This window comes from Rhyacophila brunnea, unplaced genomic scaffold (assembly GCF_057557595.1).
Source record: "Rhyacophila brunnea isolate RB1 unplaced genomic scaffold, BYU_Rbru_1.0 scaffold_1, whole genome shotgun sequence".
NCBI classification, from domain to species: Eukaryota; Metazoa; Arthropoda; class Insecta; order Trichoptera; family Rhyacophilidae; genus Rhyacophila; species Rhyacophila brunnea.
The window spans coordinates 8,638,149-8,659,271 of NW_028232751.1; positions in this window are offsets into that span (position 1 = coordinate 8,638,149).

A 21,123-nucleotide genomic window follows, 5' to 3' on the forward strand; every position below is an offset into this window, starting at 1 on the left:
TTCGATGGCGTTGTTCAAAATGACAATACTGAAAGGGCCATATCGGTTGAATGAACTTTTCCAGACTGGTGAAAATTGAATGACGGTCATACACTGGAGAGCGTACGCCCATTTGGATGACCTTCAGAAGGGTGGCGCGAATATTGACTATCCAATTCGCAAAACTCATCAGTAGAGTGAAAATAGTAGATTACAAAACAAGCTTTTTTAACCGTTAAAAATTCAAATAAGACAAATAAAATAAAACAAATTTTATTAAATTGCAAAAAAGGTAATAATTGAGTAATTATTATGACCAGTTTCGCTTCCATAAGCAAGTATTGACATATAGTGTCAACAAATAATAATAAATTATGACTAACAATGGAAATTTTTATTCAAACTACTTTTCAATATTAATTATCGACCGAAGGTACTAAATTCGAATTTAAATTCTTATAAAGTTATTTTCTTGAATAATTCAAATGGAATAGTACAAAACCTAAATCCATTAGAATTTTAATATTTTACCACGTTTTTATTAGCTCGTATTCTTGTTTGTCTAGTACAATTTTTTTCTTGTTTGTCCAAGATTTGTATCGGACTTTCGAAGATTTTTAACTAACTTCCCGACTAGCTAGACATTTGAAACTTTTAGAATATATCAGAACACGACGACAATGCATTTTTTAATACTTTTAACCATCTTTAAGCAGAATTGAAATCATTTTCAGTTAATTCTGTTTTGTATGGAAAGTTATTTCGGAAAAAAAATCGTAAAAAGTAAAACACTATTATTGGTTGCTAAGGGGTTCCTAGCAATTAAATTATTAATATATACGTGCGTTACTATGGAAATCAATATGATTTGTCAAAATGACATTTCAGTATTCTATATTTCAGTATATCTATCAAGTACAAAAAAAAGTATTTATTAATACATAGAATTGTCAAGTTTATATGATTCAACAGAAAATTTAAAAACGTGGTACATAAAAAGTTATTTTTATCTTGTAATTATTTCAATATAAATATTGTTAATTGACGGTGGCATGTGTAACAAGATTGCTTCAGAAACAAACTGGCATGGAATGCATTTTGACGCCTAAGTAGTATCTTCAAAAATGACTTGTCTTAAGCATAAAGTGTTCGCCCAATGTGTGTTAACAACGCTCACATATGCGTGTGAAATATGGACTCTAAAAGTAAACGAAATCTAAAAATTACCTTGAAATGGAAAGGTGGGGCATAACACATAAAGATCACATAAACCATTTGATAAGGAAGTAGACAACGCGACGTGATAGAGGTCGCTAAGCACATGAAATGGCAATGGACCGAACATGTCCTTCGGCAAGTAGACAACCGCTGGATAAATGCCGTCATAGAATGGTACCCAGGGGGCACTAATTGCCTACAGACACGACCTAAAACCGATAAGATAGACAAACTCACAAAGTTCGGTGGATGAACGTGGCAGCGAAGAACTAAGGACCGATAATAGTGGTGGTAGCTAAAGGAGACCTTCATCCAGCAGTGGATTGACACCGTTTGATGATGATTTAAAAAAACACAAATATTTCACGTCAGTGAACCTATTTAGGTACTATTATTAAAGCATTTTTTTAAATATTGATCCGAATGTATGATCCGAGAGACAATATTGCTATTGAGTGACTCCCATATCGTGTTGAATTAAATATTATATTACTCTACGTATGCACGCATAATATGTCTAGTTTGACTTGACATTACACAAATTTGTTTTAAAATCAAATTTGCGTAGTTATAGTAGATAAAAGTAAAAAAATATTCGTTATATATATAATATGCCACCATTATAATATACCATAAATAATTTTAGATATTTTATAGATTAACGTTAATCGCACATTCCAGGTCGCAATCTTCATAGCCGGCCCGGGGATTCTAAGCACCCTCTGACCATTTAAGGCCTGCCAGGGACTGAGGGCCATGCAATTTGATTTTCCAGCCATGATGATTACTAGGGATATAGTTAATGTGGAGAATCGATGTCTCCGCCGAATCTTAGGGGTACATTGGTACAACCGCGTTACAAACACCCGAGTTCGTGAGCAGACACAACAGCCTTCGGTGATTGAAGTTATCACGATGAGACAATTTACGTGGCTGGGACACGTATTCCGGATGCCGCCAAAGAGTGCGGCACTTCGTACCCTTGTGGCACAGCCTCAAGGGTTCCATCGCCATGGCCGGCCCTCCCTCACCCTGCAGCGGTGCTACAAAAGCGACCTACGTGCTACAGGTCTGACATGGCGGGAGGCGCAGTTCGCGATGGACCGAGGGAAGTGGCGCCAACTTGTGCTTGCCCTATGCTTTCCATATTGTCAAAGCCATTAAAACCGTTGCGACCATGTCTCCAGTTATCTAAATGTAAGCTGTACCAAAGTCCATCATCTCCACCTTACATCAGTACTGGTAATTGCTGCTGCACAATACCAGGGATATTTATTGACTTCCCAGTCTAGGTAGAAGACGACAAAGATAAGATCGCCTTGATGGTGGCCGACCTCCGCTACGGAATGGCACAATAAGAAGATAGATTAACGAGTATTTTTTATCGATTATGGTTCGGTTTAGGCAGGGCTTAATGAATTTAAAAAAACTAATATTATGTATTCTTAATTCAACGAAAACAAATAAGTATTGCCTGGAAAGGTGTGCACTATTTTGTGGATCGCCAATAGGCAGCGTTTAAGTTAACTTTAAAAACTAACCAGCACCATTTACAAATTGTATTCTTAGTTGAATGAAAACAAATACGTATGACTGAAAAAGCTTAGTATGTATTATTTATGTCGAATCTCAAAAGCCTATATCCACCCCTCGCCACTGTGATATAATAATATATTGCCTATCTAATTTATTGACGTAAATGTATTCTTGAAATATTAAATAAGGAGTTCTAAGAAAGGAGTGTACTGTAAATATATCAAAGTAAATGTAGGAACTTAAAACTGTTTTGAAAACAGTTTTCAATTATTTTGTATATAGATAAACTAACCATTTTATACGAGAGTTATAATTATTTCATACGAATTTTCAGACGAAGATCATAAGTTATAGTCCCCAAACCCCAAGATTCTAACATATTGAATTCCGTGATTATCGGTATTCTTTTCAACACTACAACAGGCAAGGAGGTTCAATGACAGTAGCGAAGGGTCGAGGCAGGCTGTTAAGATCCGCCATAAATTGTGCACTCTAAACTTTGTTAGGCATATGTCTTTGTTTTTATTGAACTAATACTACAATAATTTACAGATAGTGTTGGTTATTTTTAAAAATCAATTAAACCCTGCCTAACCAAACCATAATAGTTTTAGTATACTTTGGGCGATACGACAAAATTGTGCATACTTTTTTATTCATACCTATCTGTTTTCGTTGGATTAAGAATGCATATTATTAAACATATTGTTGGTTTATTTTTTAAATTCATTAAGCTCTGCTTAAACCAAACTATAATAGAAAAAAATATTCTATCCATAAAATATCCAAAGTTTTATATGATTTAATTGCATAATTTTACATATTTTATATATACACTTGTATCTTTGACTATTATCTATTATGGCTTGGGTTTCGCAGCGTTTAAATGAATTTGAAAAACTAACCAACACCATCTGTAAATTGTAGTCTTATTTCAATGAAAACGGATACCTGTGACTGCCAAATTTTAGTGTGCACTATTTATGGCGGATCTTAACAGCCTACCTCCACCCTACGCCACTGTGGCCAATGACAGTTTAATAAGTAATAAACACGCAGGCTTTGAGAGAATGACATTAATATATTGAGACCTCATCGAGAATCGAACTCCGGGCTCCCGAATGAAATATCAGCGCCTTACGCACTGTACAGTGAGGACCGCTGATGACAGATGATTAATACATCGAACGATATCTCACGATTCTAGATTCTGCATATTATAATCACGAGATTTTGTAACACCATACATTTCCATGTACCTATTATGTTATTATAGAAATAGTGTTTAATTTTTAGTTATTTTTGAAGTTATACTTATTTAGGCACGTTTGGAAAATCAGATCAGAGTGTATTTTTGGCGTGTGACATGTAAAACATAATTTATTTTTTCACACAAAAATAAACGCACTCGTTGGATTCGAAACACCGATTGATCGGTTATCAGCCAAACGCACTACCATTACGCCACAGTATGATATTCCAATCGTGACGATTATACAGTATAATGTTATCGTTTAGAATTGTTCCGTTGCCTAGGCAGCTAATTTATTATTGTCGGCCATTTGCAATTCCTTACGTAAACAAACTATTAAACTTCACAGTGGCAGTTGTTACTTTAAAAATAAAAACAACGATAAATAATTATTTAATTTAGTAATATAAGTTAAAGTGTATAGAAATAAACCAACGGCGTTCCAATAAGCGGTCTTTTTTATAAATCAACATATTTTAGAATAACGACTTAGTATATTCTCATTCTGAATTAGGTTTACACTAAATCAATACACCTATACTGTATCGCTTTTGCTTAGCGGAATAATGAATGGACTATTTTATTCGCCACCTTATTCTCCGGGTTTCTTTATGGGCCATTGGAAACGTAAGCACCTCGGCTCAATAGCCAATATTAATTCAATCCCCAGTATACAATTTAAATCACGTAAAGTCATATAAAGCCGAAACGTACTAGTGATATGTGTACCTATCTAAAGTAGACATATTACTGCCAATGTATTATCGACTTTATTACCGATAAGCAATAGAGTAAGTAGTATTGGATTCACAGTGCAAAAAAAAATTTCTGGGTGTTATAGAATTTAAAAATAAATTTACATTATAGTCAGCATTTTCAATTTTAACGTTTTATATCTAACATTAAAGTTTGTTCAGAAATGATAAATATGTAAATTTTTGAAATTATACTTCTTTTGGGGCGTAGTGAAATTCAGAAACCGTATTGAGAAACCGTTACGGAAGTGGAAATGACGTCGGCCTCGCAATCAAGGTATACCAACGTGCATTTGCGAATTAATTTGCTGTCCTGTGCCTGCGCCCATGGATAAAAAACGTAGAGCGCAATGCAGAACCATCTGTCGTAACTAAAATTTCCGGTACAGTTCGGTTATGAGGAATACAGCGGCGAACACATTTTGAATATAGCCGATATACTGGATTATTTGTTAGGTTAACCTAACCAAACCTAACCTAACCTAACCCAACCTAACCCAACCCAACCTAACTTAAACTTACCCAAACTAAGAAATAATCCAGTATAACGGGTATTTTCAAAATGTGTGTTTCTTACTAAACGTACTAAATAAAAAGATTTTTTTCTATTGGTTGTAATACATTTTTCAGAAGTGTTTTCAAAAGAATGTATGTTTAAACTTTGTTTTAATCTCTGTAGATAATCTATATCCTTTTTTACACCTGCTGACAGGTTAAAATGGTAAAAATATTTCGATAACCGCAAACACAAAAAACTATTATTTATTTTGTTTCTTAGTTTTTTTATATCTTATATGATAACAGATAAATTGTAACACTTTTACTGCGAATACAAACTACATATTATTATATCAGTGAAATCTGCTGTGCTAGAATAGTTGATAAACAGACCTTCAGTGTTATTTTGGAGAGGATGAAGTCTTGCATTAAAATTCATTCAGTTTCTATGTGAAGTTTTTATTACTGACATGTTGGAAAAAGTATTCTCACACATGTGATATTCATATAAATTCAAATAGGGAACTGAAAATACGGACGAACTTTTTAACTAACAATGTTTGTATGTTATGTCTTCCGTGAACGGATTATTCTTTTGAATGAGGGTTTTGCTTGGAATTTTTGCATAATATACATTTTGCAATTTGCGAACTGGTCGACATATTCTGCGGACCGCCGGTTGGAAAATACAGGCATATAAGTCTACAGGTAATCTATATAAACTATTAAGGGGGGACATGCACCACGTAGGTCAAAATGGAGGTTTAATGCTATTTTCAAAGCATGATCCTGGACATCACTTAAACGTTGTAGATAATCTATTTATATAATTTTGAAGCCTTATTATCCTTTAAAATATTTAAACATTTGATGACCGTTTTAAAAAAAAAAAAAAAATTCGGTTAGGTACATGTTCAAATACGTGCGTTAACATGATCTTACTCCCTACTTCATTTATTGTTTGTCAATTTATGTTATACGGCCGTATGTTGTAGCTTAACCACTGGGGAATGCGAATAGAAATGGCGTATTTCAAAAAAATACTACACTCTTATTATAAAGCAAACATTATTCGTAGAATTTTTATCACATTTGAATGGTCAAAAACATAGCTTTTAAATAGCTGTTAGCTTAAAATTATCTTTAAATGTGTAAATCTTGCCCATTTTTTTGAATAATAAAATGCCTAATTATTGTCAAATTTGGGATCACAGAGATTACCAATATAATTTTTTATCGTACATATTTCACTGTAATAATGTCGACATAAATTTTACTAATGGTCTTATAAATGCTTTTAAAAATTAATATATATAAAAAATCTTAACACCACTGCACATGGATGTACTGAAATATGACTATATTCAAAGCATTAGAGCGAGAGGTTTAAAAGAATACTATTTTATGTAATAAAAATACTTTATGCAGTCATCAAATGTTTAAAATAAATATAACGGATAATAAGGCTTTAAAATTATACAAATAGATTATCTACAACGTTTAAGGAATGTCCAGGGTTATGCTCTGAAAATAGCATAATATCTCCATTTTGACTAACGCTGAGCATGGTTTTTGTAAACTAGAATAATTGCCGTTGCCATTTCTAATAATACCTACGATGTGCATTGTAACGGGAGTACTCCACCCAAACTATTCACCGTTCATTTATTCAGATGACTTGACTAGAAAAACAGAATAAACGCTAGCGACGGCGAATATCTCAATCGCCTGCGCTTTGCAGATGACATTGTTATTTTTGCAAACGAACCAAATGCCTTGCATGACAGGATGCAGTGCAGGAGCTTGCAAATGAAAGCCACAAATTATATTTAAAGATAAACATTTCAAAAACATAAGTTATGATAAAATGCATTGCTGACCTAAAAGTGATCCTCGTCAATGGCAGTCAAATAAGTCCAACAAATGTAAATTTATAAAGAAATTTCTCGCAGATGCAAACTGGCATGGGGTGTATTTAGATAGTACCTTCAAAACTGACTTTTCATTGTATATGGGATATGAACCGTTAATAAAAGACATCCTAAAACCATAAGTAGCTCAACATGGTATGGAAAGGTTGGAAATAGCGAAGGCTGTGCGGCTGGTCAATGCACTCCCTAGAGATGTACCTAGACATTTTTAGCAATGCATTATGTATTTTATTTTTCAAATTCTATTTTATTGTTTAATTTGTATTTTTCTTGAGTAATTGTTGATTTTTTTATTTTATTACTTTTGCTATGAAATTATTATTTTTTTTTCTAAGTTTATTTACCTGTACTTTTTATTCTAAATTTCATGATGTGAGCGTCTTGAATTAATAATTTGTTATGTGCTCAATATTCATACGTAGAAACTGTTAAAATTAATTGAAATTAGTATGAATAATTAAAAATAATTCAAATTATTAATATATTATAGTAGGCACTTTTCATTAGTGTCATTCTTCAGTGAATTTACAGAGATGGTGATGGTTCAAAATATTCTGCAAAATGACGACACCATAGAGTCATAGACTAAATTTTTCAGCGCGGCACCGTGACAGTAGGCGACATGCACCATGACATGCACCTCAATTTGGTTCGCGCTTAAGAGTCAACGTTTGTTCTGAAAATTTTTCGGTACTGATTATGTCTGATGTCATAGTATTAGAAGTGTGTTTATACATATAATAATAATTATAGTCGACAGTGCAATTATTTACTCCTTTATGAAATCGGAAAGGTATTTAGGCAAATCAACAGAAAATACGTCATATTATTCCAACATAATAATGCGAGACCCTTGTGGCAAAAACCCAAGGAAAAATAAACCAGCTTGACCTCCCAAGTCTCACCACGTCCACCATCAGTGGCGAGGGGTAGAGGTAGGCTGTTAAGATTCGACGTACATATTGCATACTAAAATTTTTAGTCGTGCTTATTTTTTTTCAATGAACTAATAATGCAATTTACAGATGGTGCTGGTTAGTTTTTAAAATTCAATTAAACCCTGCCTAACTAAACTGGATTATTTGTTAGTTTGGGTTAGTTTAGGTAAGGTTAGGTTTGGTTAGATTAACCTAACAAATAATCCAGTATATCGGCTATTTTCAAAATGTGTTTCCCGCTGTATTCTTCATAACCGAACTATACCAAATATTCTTATATCTATAAAATAATTTTTGACCATATTATCTACTATGGCTTGGATTAGGCGGGGTTTAATTGAATTTTTAAAACTAACAAACATTATCTACATTTATTGTAGTGTCAGTTCAATGAAAATAAACAACAGCCTACCTTTACCCTTCTTCACTCTCCACCATAATATATATTCATCAGACATTGCGTTATTAGATTAACGCATTGTTCAGATCGATGAAATATTCTCTCGACAATAAAATGTTTCGAAATATCAGCAAAGTTCAAATTCACCTTGAACCATATTTTTCATCACAGCCGGCACATTTGTATACGAAACGAATTGAAAAATTTCAAAAGAAATTATTGAAAAGGTTGTGATTAATGACGGCGAATACATTGTAATTTATAAGAAAATAATTAAATAAATAGAAGATAAAAAGAACTTTTTATATACAACGTTTTTAAATTTTCTGTTGAATTATTATGCTCATTATGCTCAAACTTGTACTTGATATGAAGTAAATAAAAAACAAACAAACAAACAAATATAGAATACTGAAATGTCATTTTGATTTCCATAGTAACACACGTATATATTATTAATTTAGTTGCTAGGACAACCCATATAGCAACCAATAATAGTGGATTGGATTACGGATTTCTTCCAAAATAGCTTTTTATACAAAACAGAATTAACTGAAAATTAATTCAATTCTACTTAAAGATGGCTAAAAGTATTAAAAGAATGCATTGGCATCGTGTTCTGATATATTCTAAAAGTTTCAAATGTCTAGCTAGTCGGGAAATTGATTGCAAGATTTGTACCGGATAAACAACCACCGGACAAATAAGAATACGAACTAATAAAAACGTTGTAAAACGGACTGGCATAATATCTTCAATTTTGAAATAATTAATTACGTATGAATACAAAACCACGCCACATTTATTTGTTCATATTATCGTAAATATATGTAATAATAATTATTATATTATATAGGTACATACAATTATTTCTATACATCGTAGCTTCCGTCGACCTTATTTAATCTGCCCGGATCTGAACTACTAACCAAGTAAAGTGGCTAATAAAAAAAAATCGGTGTGTGTATTTATGTAGGTACGCGCGTTAGAAGTTATACTTCTTTGGCGTAACAAAATAAAATAATCGAACAGTTAGAAAATAGTTTTGACTAAATATGTAATACCAAACAAAAGTAACGTACCTATCACACTTAAAAATATTAAGCTTAGTTTTGACAGCTAATCAAATATAAAAAGGAGTAGGTACAATACACAAGGTGAAGGAATATATTTCACCAAGCAAAATAATCTATACTCCTTATTCTATGGTCACTATGGTCGGCTATGATCACATCATTGCGCGAGACGTCATGTTTCAGATCTGTCTGATCTGTAAATAAGTATAACTTCAAAAATGTCTCAATGTATTAAAATGTATTTATATGTATTATTGAATTTAAATAGCGGCCGCTTTTATTTCTGTCACAGTATACATAGACATCACCATAAAATCTTCCTTACTATTAAAATCACAACCAAAATCAGTGGCGATGGGTGGAGAAAAGCTGTTAACATTCGACATAAATAGTGCACACTAAACTTTTTCAGTCATTCGTATTTGTTTTTATTGAACTAAGAATACAATTTGCAGACAGTGCTGGTTATTTTTACCACGTTTTTATTAGCTCGTATTCTTGTTTGTCCGGTACAGATTTTTTCTTGTGTGTTCAGTACAATTTTTTTCTTGTTTGTCCAAGATTTTTAACTAACCTTCCGACTAGTTAGACATTTAAAACTTTTATAATATATCATAACACGACAACAATACATTCTTTTAATACTATTGGCCATCTTTAAGCAGAATTGAATGCATTCTCAGTTAATTCTGTTTTGTATGGAAAGTTATTTCGTAAAAAAAATCGTCAAAAGTAAAACACTATTATTGGTTGCTAAGGGGGTCCTAGCAACTAAATTATTAATATATACGTGCGTTACTATCGAAATCAATATGAAATGTCAAAATTACATTTCAGTGTTCTATAATATTTATTCAGTATTTCTATCAAGTAGGTACAAAAAAAAATTTATTAATACATAGAATTGTCAATTTTATATGATTCAACAAAAAATTTAAAAACGTGGTAAGTATATAAAAAGTTCTTTTTATCTTGTAATTATTTAGAAATAATTTAAATCCCATAATAGTTTTGGTATGTTATTGCCGATCAAATAAAAATAGTGCACACTTTTTCAGCCATACTTATTTGTTTTCGTTGAATGAATACATATTATTATTACTGATGGTGTTGGTTAGTATTTTTTAAACCATAGTTCATAAACGAATATTGTTTGATTGTTATCTACTATGACTTTGAATAGGCAGGGTTTAATTGAATTTTAAAAACTAACAAACACTATCTACCTACAAATTGTAGTCTTAGTTCAATAAAAACAAATACGTTAGCTTTACAGCCTACCTCCACCTTTCGCCACTGACCAGAAATAATAATATTATTATCTACATAATTTATTTAGTATATAGGAGTTTTATTGATTGCATAATGTATATTATTTTTAATACCTAAGTTAAATTGTAGTTTCATTTAATGAAACGCATTTTTTTTTTTTGTATTACTTATTACACTTTAATCATAAAATTTGGACCGGTTTCGTCCACCTCTGAGGCGTACTCGTAAGTATTACAATATACGTATAAGTACTACAAAAAAAATACGTTTTATTAAATCAAACAACAATACAATGCAGTTCCACCATGAATTGACAGTTAACAAAATAATTGAAATTAAAGAACATAGGTTAAAGTCATACGAAATACACTAGGTTGACGTATTTACACAAACTCCTTAAAAATATTATAAAATAATACTATAAAAGACGATACTATTACGATAATATGGCTGATGAGCTGAATACACGGTTATCAAATAATCTATATATAACAATGTATATAATACATTGTGTTTATATTATTTAAATGAAAATACTATTATATACTATCGGTGTGTAAAAGCTTTTTGATCTGAGATTTTCTCTATACAATGAACCCGCTGCTCAGTGTTACAAGGCATTCTTTCAAAGTGTATCTCTTCGCTGCCAAATGCCATACTCACTATAAATAAACGGGCTATGTATTATTTTTACATCTGGTATAAAATGGAATAGAATTTATTCAACAAAAGATACATACACCCACAAGAAATATTATTTACACAGAACTTTTATCGTTCAATACGTAACACAAAGTAGTATTATTTTATTATTATAACTGCTTATACTTTCTCCGCCTTTTATTTTTTACAATTTTATTCACGAATAATAAAAAATTAAAATATTTATTATTTCATCGTTTAAAATCTTTTACCGTTTAAACAAAAAATCGGTTAGGTACATTTTCAAACACGCGCGTTAACATTATCTTACTCCCTACTTCATTTATCGTTTGTCAATTTATGGCTACGGTCATATATTGTAGCTTAGCCATTGGGAAATGCCAATAGAAATGGTGTATTTCAAAAAAAATACTACCTTATTCTTAGGTCAATAATTATTATAAAGCAAATATTATTCGTAGGATGTTTATCACACTTGAATGATCAAAGACATAGCTTATAATTAGTATTTTTAGAATTATCTTCATGTGTTAACCGTGCCCATTTTTGAATAATAAAATGCCTAATTCTTGTCAAATTTGGGATCAAAAAGATTATTAAATATAATTTTTTATAGTGAATATGTCACTATATAATGTTAACATTAATTTTACTAATGGTTTTGTAAATGCGTTTAAAAATTAAAAATCTTAACACCATTGCACATTTATGTACTGAAATATGACTATATTCTAAAACATTAGAGCGAGAGATTTAAAAGAATACTATTTTATGTAATAAAAATACTGTATGCAGTCATCAACTGTTTAAAATAAATATAAAGGAGAATAAGGCTTCAAAATTATATAAATAGATTATCTACAACGTTTAAGGTATGTCCAGGATCAAGCTTTGAAAATAGAACAAAGGCTCCATTTTGACCTACGCTGAGCATGTCCCCCCTTAAATTTTACCGTGATTTATTTTAATATTTTTTTGCATTAACAACACGTGAATTTTCATCACTCGTATCACATTTCCGTCCATATAATATTGCTTTGACTGGATATTGTAAGTTCATTGGATTTATCAGATCCTTTAGTCAAGAAGCTAATATCTGAATTGAGCAATAATAAAAAATCAGCATTGCCAACTTATTGTATACTATAATTATGTTTTACTCTTTGAGACGAAGCCATTCTAATAAATTCTTCAAATGGTTCAATGTATTGTTTCATTAATCACTAATGAGGTTTTGACAGATGGATTAAAATTGCAAAGATATGGCCTATGCCCTATGGTGACTAGGGATTCCAATCCCGGGATCCCGAGCCATTTTCGATACCTATGAATCCCGGGATTGATAAACATAATCCCGGGATTTCGGGATTGATTTTTTTTATCCATTTTTATGGAAAATAAACTAAAAGCGAAAATATAACAGAAAAAATACTTTTAATAAAAAATAACTACATTAGAAATAAACTGAGTTTGAATGAAGTTTGATTTATACCCATTGCCCATTGCCGATTCATTTTTTTTTTCACATAAATTTAAAAAAGTTGAAAGATTGGAAAAAAACAATGCTTCGCACTATTAACAAAGTTATTCCACCATGATATCATACGCTTTACGGCAGTTTCAGATTTGGCTGACTAATTAGATTTATGAAGCGGAAAGGCCATAAGTACGCCATGATTATTTGCTATACTATTTTAAATCTCGCTAATCCATTCATTAAGTCTTTACTATCAGAAACACCAATCTCCCATTAAATTCACATTATTATCTATATTACAATATTATTTTATTATTTACTCCGTTAAACTTGTGTATTTCCAAGATTGAACGTATACAATATTAACAATAAATGTTTTAAATAGTATAAATTATACTAGATTTATTTTTGACCGATTTTATCAATGTTATTTGTAAATATAAAATTTTTATATAAAAAATGGAAAAAAATGGAAAAAAATGCCAATCCCGGGACCAGTCCCGGGATCCCGGGATTGTCAAATTGTAATCCCGAAATCCCGGGATCAGAATTTTGGCTCGGGATTGGATTCCCTAATGGTGACATCAATTGACAAAATTTGTACTGACAGAATGCATTACGTCACACTTAATGCATATGCCATGTTACAAGTCCTGTATTTTGTACATACAACGCATTATAGGTCATATTATCATAAAAATAACAATATGACTTAATGCGGTTTCTATTTTCTCACCAGTATTTATCCTATGACTAATTGCGTTTTCAGAACGTAGAGCGTAAAATTATATGCATTTTGGCATTTAAAACAGAAAAACAGCATAAACGCACTTAATGCGTTCTGCAAGTATACCCTCGATATGATTGATTACTATGAAAATAATAACAATTATTTTTATACAGGTACCATGTCCATTGGATACTCCAATGCTATGAATAAAATGGTTACTTATATCTTTTTATATACATAAAGCAGTTACTTGGATTATTCATGTTTCACATAAATGGGTGTGTAGTGATATTACAACTATTTCTAACTCATTTTTAATTACATTGTACTTGTTTAATCCAGATTACCTGAATTACTCTTTGTTAAAAGTATTTTTTAAATAGTTCCTTTTTTCTAATGGATTTAAATTTTGTATATTCCATTAAAGTCGTTTTTTGCGACCCGAGTTTCGCCTTTCGGCATCTATAGGCGCCGTGTACACTCACCAAAGGCAAACATACACTGACAACGAACACTCTTAACTCTATCTTATATAATAAATCAATACAATAAATTAGATAAAAACTCAATTACCTACCTATCAAGTCAATTATATTTGAAGGTATATTATTTACAAAATCACTGGATACACTTTATTACTTATTATATATATAATGTACCTATTATTAATTGAAAGAACGTTAATTATATTTTTAAACAGCATTGTACAAAATGTAGTCAGTATTTTTGTTAAATGTAATGTATGTGGGCGAAGTTGTTTGCACTCCGCTATTGCGAGGAAAGGCTATTACATTAGCCCAGACCATGCAACAGCATTATTCGTAAAAGCAACAAGTCTACGAGGTACGTCTTATGTACTGAGTTTCTATGTCTATATACTTCAAATATAAAAGAAGTACTTATTAAAATTTATTTTTAACTGAATATATATTTATTATATCGATAATCTTATTAATTTTCTTTCTTCTCAATCGTTGCTAGACTACTTTAAAGGACGAAAAATAATCGTGTCATAAGTTAATTTTTGTCAAAAATTAGCTTTAAATAAACAACAAAATAAGATCATTTTTTATTCAATCTTTTCATAAGACTGCCAAAGAGATTATTAAACTGTTCTGCTAATAAAAATAAATCAATTGTGAAATGTTCGCAAAACGTTACCGAACTATAAAAACTTCCAATGTGACTATGTCAAAATGTTATATATATTTTTTTATTCATTTACACTACACTGCATAGTTTTTCAAAGCCCTGAATATTCTATCATCGTTATCAGTCTGTTTTAATTCACTCCTTAAGAAAGCCTTCTCAGGCTTTCTCCTCGTACTTTATATACTATTGATATTAAAAAATTAATTAACTTCCGGTTTAACATGTCTCATTTCAATAAGACGTCCAATTTCTGTAGTATCTAATCGATGGCAGACGTGTCTTGGCTTATCCTCTCGTTCCGATTTCAAAAATCATCCGGTTATATGAAATTTTTCAAGTAAGTCACATACAATACGACTACGGACGGCCGGCAGTATGGATGCAGTATGACATTATTATGTTCGAAAATGGCAAATTTCACGGGAACGTTGCGGTTTTAAAGGGGTACCTACACATTATACTAGGGTTTGCTGCTATAATTATTGGTATATTTATGAGTTGTATGCGTTTATTTTGATATCATGTCATGTCGGAGGGTCGTGAAAATTTTGTTGATGACGGGCATTATTTCACAGAAAGCTTATTGTTATAGAAATTAGGTCCTATAATTAATATCGGTGCGTACATTAGGTATCATATAGCTAATTAGGTATAATCAGTAAACTCTGCAATGAGCCCGAAACGTCGAGGAAAGAAGGAAGAAGTACACACGGTGGAAACCCAAAAATCTATTACGATAAGATAGAATTTCTACGGCTGAATTAAATATTTTTTGGGAGCGTCACCGAAAAATATTCATTTGAATGATTACGAATGATTGCGAGCATGTGTTGCTAAAATTTATTGTTTTGTGTTAAATATAAAGTTAGTGGTAATTATTTTTAGTTAATTTAGTAGAAAATATGTGTAATTATATTGTGTTTAAATTTGGTACTGATTGAATTTGTTACTGAGAAGCAACATGATGGTACAACGTTTCACAGTTAAGTTAATAATCATTGGCGAGAAACACAGCTTTATTTTGCCGAACAATACCCACTCGCTTTATATTATTATTCTGAGATTAAAATGGATTTCTGCAGCATATTTCTATCTTATAACAATGGTAAATAATATTTCATTTTGTAGCTGGTAGTGGTTACATGATCATTCATCTGGACCGGGTTAATGGCAAAAAGGTATAGTATAGTATAGTCATTAATCTATCGAATAGGTAGGCGGTCATAGTATATAAACACTTGACAATGACAAGCCCTTTACTATTTTGTTATTTAGGTTATTCACAGACTTAAGAAGTATAACTTCAGTAATTTCTGATTGTGGGACTACAACCACTGTGGCTCGGTGTTGATAAGTCGCGAGTAATAAAATTAGTTCACCGGACAGAAAACGATAAATGCGGTATCCGTATTAATACGAGAAGTCCATGTTAATAGCTTTCGATCGAACCGACCTCGTATCCGGAGTAAATGCATTCTGAGATCTAGAAATTTAATGGTACATGTGATTGACCATTATTGGAAAAAGCGGATGTAAAATAGAAATAAAACGGTGCACATACATACGATTGCTATAAATGAAATGATACAACATTATTATTATATATATTTTTATACGGCGTTGTGTTGTTAACGGAGTAAGATAAGTAATGAATGGTTTAAAAAAAAATACTCAACATTCATGAATACTTCTTAGTATATTACTAATAAAAGATGATAGTTTTCGGTAGTTTTATGAGAAGATAAAGATGATAATTTATAATATAGCGAGGTTTGCGACTTTCTGTTATACCTCCTCTTCTCAATACTGTTAAATAACCATACAATGTCGTACAATTCAGATCTCAGCGGTGTCTTTGAGATCGTCATCAGCCGTGGTCAATCCACTGCTGGATGAAGGCCTCCCCAAGCTTCTTCCAACTCTCTCGGTCCTGTGTCATTCGCTGCTACGTATTTCCGCCGAACTTTACCAGTTCGTCAATCCAGCGGCTTTTAGGGCTACCCTGTGGCCGTTTCGTGCCCCTTTGGTGCCACTGGATGACGGCATTTGTCCAGCGGCGACTTTCCGCGAGCAATGTGCCCCGCCCATCTCCATTTCAGTTGTTTGGCAACGTCTATTACATCGCGTACTCCTATCTGCTTTCTAACCCATTCGTTTTTCTTACGGTCCTTTCGCAACATGCCCAACATTCACCTCTCCATGCTTCTCTGTGCGACTCTTAGCCTTTGGACATCTCTCGCGATGAGGGTTCACGTCTCGCAGCCATACGTGAGCACGGGTAGCACACATTGGTTGAACACCAAACGCTTAAGACATAATGGTAGGTCACTCTTGAAGATACTATTCAGACGTCTGAAAGCACTCCATCCCAGCTTTTTTCTTCGAGCAATTTCATCGTGCATGATTCCGTCTATGGGCACCTGCTGTCCGTGATAGATGTAGCTGCTGACTTGCTCGAGTTGGGTGTCATTAATACAGATAATCGCAGGGTCCGAAAAACAGTTCCTCATCACTTTTGTCTTTGAGACATTTATCTTTAGGCCGACCGTTTGCCTGACATCCGCGAGTTCTTCCATTATACCTTGGAGGTCTTTCGGGTCTTGTGAGAGTATAACTCTCTGAGATAAATGCAATTAATATATTTCGGTTTAATAAATAAAGTTTGCGTTATAAATGAGCTTATTGGAGGCAGTCTTAAGGCGATGTCTATACATACCGGAGGCACCTAGCGGAAAAATACGAAGCTTGCAATTTGAGACATTTTACTTACTATGCCTAAACTTTACTTACTTTACCTAAACTATGAATTAGTCAAAAATCTCTTAGGCGATGGATGCTTCGAAAACTTGATAAATTAAATTTTAATAATAAATATGGCCATAAAATATATGGAGATAATAATAAAATTGGGTCCAATTCAACAAATTCACATTTTATTACATTTTTTACAATTATTTTAAGTTTATCTTAGACCTTAAAAATAAAAATAAATCTTTTTAATGTTTTCAGATACATATTGCGCATATTTGCGCACCCACGATAGCCGCGTGGCTTAAGCGCCGGTCTATATTGTCGAGGGTCCCATGTTCGAATCCTGGTTCTGGCAAGTATACATAATGTTTATCAATTTGTTTATGAGTTAGAGTATGGACCTAATAGGTTAAGCAAGTGGCTGACATCCATTTCTCGTAAAAATAAAATCTGTTAATATAAACCTCCACTCTGTGGAGGCCTATGATCCTTTTAGGATCGGACATGGTCAAAAAAAAAATATTAACTCATTCGCTGCTGAGTCGATAATGATTTTTTAATTGCCACCTTTAAAATACACGTTAATTACATCGATCTGCCGCCTGGTCATTACGCGCCGTGTGCGTCTTCCGCGTCCAAAGTATTAATTAACACAGTTGAAATTAATTGTAAATTATCAAAAAAATGCCTCAAATTGCAAGCTTTGTATTTTTCTGCTAGGTACCTTTGGTAGGTAAAGACATCGCCTTAAGCTGTGAAAGAAACGTGAATGAGTGAAAAGTGAAAAGTGTAGTGAAACGTGAAAGGAAAATGCCTTTCTTTTACAGTGGTCACAATTCTTAACTATAAAGAAACCATAGAGAAGAAGCTAATATTTATAATCTTCACATACGAGTGAACGTCAAACTACTTTCCATCAATGTGTAAATTTTGACCAAAGATATAGTGTGATAATATTATTATCAAGTGATAAAATTATTGATAATTTATTTTACGTTGTATGTGGATTATCTCGCTCATTAAACGCTGATGCACCATTTTAAATGTAATTCGAGTAAAAATGTGCATTTGTAATTTTATTCACAGTCGAATAAATAATTGCCTGTAAATTTGTAGTTTTACTCAGAAAACTCATATAACAACATATTAATATAATATTAATTAATCCAGTTTAAATTTAGGTGATAATTATTACTAAAATAGTAAAATATAGTTTATTAATGCTCCAATTTCGTGATAACTATTTGGAAAATTATTGAATTCCATATTTATTTTATGAACACGTGAATTTCATTGATAAATACTATTCAAATATTATATTCTATCGTAATTATGTGTTATAGTAGATAATGTATGTGTAAACTGTTATTATAATACGCATAAGCTAATACAATATAATTGTTAATAATAATATTTTTGAATCAAATGTAAGTAGGTACGTAAAATTCTTCTTGAATATATAAAATTTGGAATAACGTTAGAAAGATACATTAGAAGAAGTCTAGAACAATAAAATACCGAATGGGACTTGACTGCATATCAATCGCTATCCAGGCGAATGGCTTTCAACAATTTCTTGTAATGCGACCTAAGTATTTCAATTCTTTGTTCTTTGAAGTTTTCAACAGCAGGGCCTATTTAGTTTCTAAAGAAATAACTTACTGATAACTGAAACTACAATCATTCCACAAGATTATTAATACTTTTCGATATATTATTCACATCTCAAAGGCTTTAAGATATTTTTTCGATGATAGAAAAATGTTTGTTATCGTAGGACATAAATATATTTTATATAATATGAATAATATGATTGCACTGATAATTAACATATTACGCATAAGAATGTGAATAAATATTTTTGTAATATTCAATAAGTTGTTATGTTTTCTAAATAATAATATAGGTTTTAAATAGCGTAACGTGACCTTGAAAGTGGATGTTGAGCATAACGCGGAAAGACCACAAAATAAACTAATAGATTAGGAGGCAGATAATAATACGTGATGTGATAGGGATCGATTATCTAGATTAAATGGTAATGGGCTGGACATACCGCTTGGACACGCCCTAAAACACGCTGGATCTACGAAATTATAAATTTCAGTGAATGTGCGTAGCAGTGAAGATCTAAGGACTAAAAAGAGTGAGATAAGCTAAGGCAGACCTTCATTTGGCAATGGATCTACTCCGAATGATGATAAAAATATATATATATTGACTGAAGAGTTAACACTACACAGTATTCTTTCCGTTGCCTGATATAGTACACATACGAATGAAATACAAGAAAAAATATTTTATATAAGAATACATAGCTGCTAATCCTGATTGGCATACAAAAATACTACCGCAGAGCTTTGTGTGGGAGGCAGTGCTACGTAGCGTAGAGCCTTTACGTTGGTATATTTATAAGGCAAGAACATGTTATTTTTACTATTTTCATATTATTTACGTCAGATGTAAATAGAGAAAACCTCCTTTATCCCAAATATACATTTAACTGTTTTGAAAATCCGCATTCTTCAAAAAGAAAAAAAAAGAAGATTTTACTGAGGTGTCGATTTTATTTTTATAAGATGGCAAAAAATGTTAGTGCTTATACATATTTTAAAAATAGAATACAGACTTATAAGTATCATAAATCTACTTATATTAAATAACTTTTCCAAAAAAATAAAACCCATTGTCTGTTCTATAAAAATACGTTGCAACAAAATAAATTATTATAATATTTACACATCGTTCGTATATTCAATAACTATTTTTTTAATAAATCATATTTTGTGTTAATATTATTATCATCATTCGTCGCACATGCTTATTATAAGTTATATTAAATTCTACAGGTTTTTTAAAAAAAGTTTAGTCTATAGCTTTTTCGGTTGTAACGTAACACCATTATCAAGACTATTCAGATAGGCCACTTGCCTTTGCTTAAATACTATACGTCTATACGTATAGATTGAGATAGAAAATTCGTGATAACTCGTTGGAAATGAATCGCGAATTATCCAAAATTAATCACATAATTAAAGAAAATTTGGTTATGCATTCGTCGCCACTATTAAATATAATTTAAGCACATGATTAACACCAATTAAATAACCAAAGCACTCGAACATTGTACTTTCAATAAATTTTGTAAATTTTGATATCCATTAAAAAACCCGCTTAGGGTTTTCAAAGTATTGATGTTACACAGTCATAATATTGTTGGAACGAATAAGAAAATGTATTCTATCTCTATATATATATACGTATAGTATTTAAGCAACTCTGAATAGTCTTAATAATGGTGTTACAACCGAAATAGCTATCGACAAAACCTTTTTTAAAAAACCTGTAGAATTTAATATTATTTATATTTTCATTTATTGTAAAATGGAATTCCACCAAGTAAATGCTAACTCAATGAATTATTATAAGTTATTAGTATTGGTGTGAACTCTCAATTCTTGGTGGAAAGACATTATATTATTAAATAATATAAAA